The sequence below is a fragment of the Lasioglossum baleicum genome, chromosome 4 (genome assembly GCF_051020765.1).
Source record: "Lasioglossum baleicum chromosome 4, iyLasBale1, whole genome shotgun sequence".
In the NCBI taxonomy this organism is placed as follows: Eukaryota; Metazoa; Arthropoda; class Insecta; order Hymenoptera; family Halictidae; genus Lasioglossum; species Lasioglossum baleicum.
In genome coordinates this window covers 599,649-603,841 of record NC_134932.1, presented here as the reverse complement: position 1 = coordinate 603,841, position 4,193 = coordinate 599,649, and the positions used below count along the sequence as shown (strand labels likewise).

General features: G+C 38.9%; 1 long non-coding RNA gene across 2 annotated transcripts; it reads right to left on the bottom strand.

The window, feature by feature from the left end:
• Positions 1–1,747: 1,747 nt before the first annotated feature.
• On the bottom strand, positions 1,748–3,411 carry LOC143207929 (uncharacterized). Of its 2 annotated transcripts, XR_013008787.1 has the most exons (4): positions 3,077–3,411; positions 2,814–2,980; positions 2,110–2,200; positions 1,748–2,035 (listed from the first exon to the last, which is right to left on the bottom strand). It is a non-coding gene; the product is annotated as an uncharacterized LOC143207929 (long non-coding RNA). The 2 variants fall into 2 exon arrangements; XR_013008786.1 differs by having other exon boundaries at positions 1,766–2,035; positions 2,814–3,378.
• Positions 3,412–4,193: the final 782 nt, after the last annotated feature.

The following is a 4,193-nucleotide window of genomic DNA, read 5'->3' as shown; positions in this document are numbered from 1 at the left end:
AGAAAAATGGCTCGAAACATGGGTTTGCGCGCTGTCGGTTTTCGTCCTTATTTGAGCTAATTGTGGGCTGGATGAGGGCTTATTCTAAAGAGGAAGGTTAAACACACTGCGCCCTGGTTACGAGGTTAACGAGATTATGTTTATAACTAATAATATTAGTGTCCAAAGTAGAGAAAAAATCTAGGAAAAAAAACCAGCAGATTTCAATGCATTTTTCTGTCTCCAAAAGACTTTATGACTTATGAGATGACCAGGGCGCAGCGCGTTGAACCTTCCTCTTTAGAATGAGCCCTCACACAGCCCAAACTTTGCTCAAATAAGGACAAAAACCGACAGCGCGCAGACCCACTTTTTCGGACCCAAAATCTAGTGAGATCCTAGTAAATAGCAAATATCTAGCAAATAACTAGAATCTTACCAGATTTTCGATCGAAAAAGTGGGTCTGCGCGCTGTAGGTTTTTGTCCTTATTTGAGCAAAGTTTGGGCTGGGTGAGGGCTCATTCTAAAGAGGAAGGTTCAACGCGCTGCGCTCTGGTTATCTCATAAGTCATAAAGTCTTTTGGAGACAGAAAAATGCATTGAAATGTGCTGGTTTTTTTTCCTAGATTTTTTCTCTACTTTGGGCCCTCATATTATTAGTTATAAACATAATCTCGTTAACCTCGTAACCAGGGCGCAGTGTGTTTAACCTTCCTCTTTAGAATAAGCCCTCACTCAGCCCAAAATTTTCTGAAATAAGGACGAAAACCGACAGCGCGCAAACCCATGTTTCGAGCCATTTTTCTAGTAAGATTCTAGTTCCTTTCTAGTTACAAATCGAGGATATACTACCCCCCAACTCGAAGCGTAACGCAGCTCGGAACGGGCCAATTCCATGGATATAGGAATATAGGGATGGAGCATGAGCTAGCATTTTGGGCAAGGGGGGTGATTTCTTTTCCGGAGGGGACGAGGTAGAAGCATGCATGGTTACATACAGTTACATAACCTTTTAGTGCAGCCCAGCAGTCAGAACTGAGAAATCGAGAAAATCGAGGAGAAATAATGTAACCCTCTCTGATGACCAGAGTAACGTGATGAGTATTGTGAGAATATGTGACGTTTTCAAAAATATTTATGACGTACTGCGCTTGCGCCGGACACAGCCAATGAAAAAGATGCAATTCCAACCCATAATTCCATGCTTCTACCTCGTCCCCCCCTGAAAATGACTTCCACCCCGCAACGACATGCTCCATCCCTATATTCCTATATCCATGGCCAATTCTCAGCTCTAGGTAGGATCTACCCACGGCCAGCTGGAACGCCACTCTATCCTGGATTCCGCTTCCCCGCAAGATGGCAGCACGGTCGCACTGATTAATGCGGCGAATGCCGTTATACAGGGCAGCGCCGTCGGTAAGGGCAGATCGCACTAATGTGGCAGATGTCGATAAAGTAGATTTCTATTGTACAAATATGTAGCAGTTTTCCTTTTTACCGACAATACTGATTTTTGAATGAATATTCAGTCGTATGCAAGGAGAGAAAACGAAAAAAAAAAATAATTGGGGCAAAATAAAAATTCTCTGCATCCATTGCAAGAGATGGAAGCTAAGATTAAAATGTCCCCATGCAAAAAAAGACAAAGTGTCGTATAAGGGAAAAGAAAATTTACTTTTTCTTATTTTTTAATACGCCGCAGGGAGTTGGTAAAGACACATGGACAATGACACAAGGAATATATATATATATAATAAATATTATAATTTTTATTATTACTATGCTTTATTATTGGGCGAACACCTAAATATCTCTTCAGGTTATTGTGATGCAAAAAATATTTGTTACGTAACGTGCACGGTGTGCCAGATATTTGGTCCATTGACACCATGCGCATTACGTAACAAATATTTTTTGCATCACAATAACCTGAAGAGATATTTAGGTGTTCGTATTTAAACGGAACACCCTGTATATTGTGATTATTACACGTTGTTGCCTCTGCTTCCCGAAACTTGTGGCCCGTAGCACGTTCTGGCATAGGTGGGATACCTAAAAAATACAAAGAAAATCAGTAATGTACAATATATGCATGTGTGTTGAATGGCATAATTGGATATACGTACCACGCGAAAAATTAGAGGTCTTCCTCTTCCCCGGTTGCCGCAGCTTCCTTCTACTCCTTCCCTGGATAGCACATTATATTTATCCTCTGTTCTGTAAATTAGATTTTCAATTACACAGTGAGTAAAGGTGAGTATTTAATCTTCTTCGCTTATTGCTCATCTCAACGAATTTTCTAATTTCTGGTGCTACAATTACAAAAGGTCTTCTGACGTTTTTCATCAACTAATATACCTAACTGATTCAAATATTGCAATGATATTTATAAAAAATCGATTAAGTTGAACTACAAACAAAAGAATGTACTACCAGAAATAAAAAAATTCGATGATGAGAAGCAAGTGAAGAAGATTAAATACTTGCCTTACTGAATTGGTTTAAGCCATCATTTTGCCGATTTAGAATATTGCTAAGCTAATTCTAATCTGAATGGGCCAAAGCTGAATTGTGTTGGATTTGTTTAAAGTGATAAATGATAATAATGATAATGAAAAGAGAGTGATAAAGTGATAAAGAAACAAACAATTTACTATTTTGGACTCTACATTGAAGTGAACATACTCGCCCCGTAGCACCTCATGCGTGATGGCAAATGGCACTGTCGCGTGGTGTGCCGACAAGCGTTCTCACGCTTTTTCACGCGAAGATTCTGGGAGACATTTGAGCAAAATGAAACCAATCAACCAATATAAATATGTACAAATACCTTCCGTTCTTCCTTCCTTCCACGTAGTGCACGTAATCCAAGTAATCCAAGTAATCACATAATCCAAGCAAGTCAATCTAATAAATAGTCAAATAGTCAAATGCCGCAACGCAGACCGCACTCGCGAGTGTAACGTGTAACCACAGAGCGAAGCTATGTAAATATATCTGTGATTGTGTCAAGAAAAACGCTGCATGTCACAATTTCAAAAAATTTCAGTTTATGCATTTATTGAACTTCATAGTGTAGGATTAGGTATTTACCAGAAAAAACGTAACGAAAATCAATACAAAAGGCTCGAAAAAATAATACAATTTATAACCAATGTCCTTGTCAAAGCATTAGTGATCAAAACTTTAAACGACAATATCTCGAAAGTGAAAGTACAATGTGACATGCGGCGGCGTCCTCCTGACAACCACAGATATTACGACCGAGCTAAGCGAACGAGAACTTGCGAACTGTTGAGAGTTGAGAGAATAACTGAAAACTGCTGAAAACTGAACGGCAGTTTCCCCTTCCCTGACGTATCGTCGTATCCGTGAGCGGTGTCGACCGCGCTTGCCCGTGTTGGTGCATGTTCGATTGCACGCGCGCTACACAACAAACGTACCTCTAGCATGTCCGTGTGACTACCTGCTCGACCGAACGCGTCGGCGACGCGTTCCTTCGATTTTCACCAATTTTCACGTTGCCGAAGTTTCGGAAGCATGAGGCGAAAAGTCGGAATCTGGAGACGGCGCGCATTTGAATCTCGGGCACAGCACGCGGCGCGACGCACATTTTGCTATAACTTTTGATCTAAAAGAGATATCGAAGAGAAATTAGGCCTAATTTTTTTTGAAAAATCGGTTTTAACGATGTAAAAAGAAATATATTTTGTATTTTTTAAATAATGTTTTCGTTGATTCTTAAGGTATAGCCGGAAAAGATGGTCAGAAGTATCCAACCAAATTTGTTGTTAGTCACGTCATGTTCAACAGAAAATTATGAAAAAATTCATGAATATTCTACCGAATAGCATACACTACTGAGATTTTTTTCAAAATTTTTGGTTGCAAAATCGATTTTTAAACAAATCGGAAAACATAAAATTGCCGATTTTATGTATATACATACATCAAAGTCTTCAGTTGACCACATTTATATTGTTACGTTAGTTGTGTCTCATCCTGATTATTAATGTGTATTTTTTCAGATTTTTCGGATTACGGAAACATGTTTTAAAAAATTGAAAACCTCCAAAAATTCCAAGAAAATGCATGTTTTGTATTGAAGTGTTAGAGACTCCAGTTTTATAAGAATTCAGTACTTGGATATTATTGAAGCAACCGTTCTTAATTTTTTTATAATTTTTTAGAGGTTGGGTAGTCGTTAACA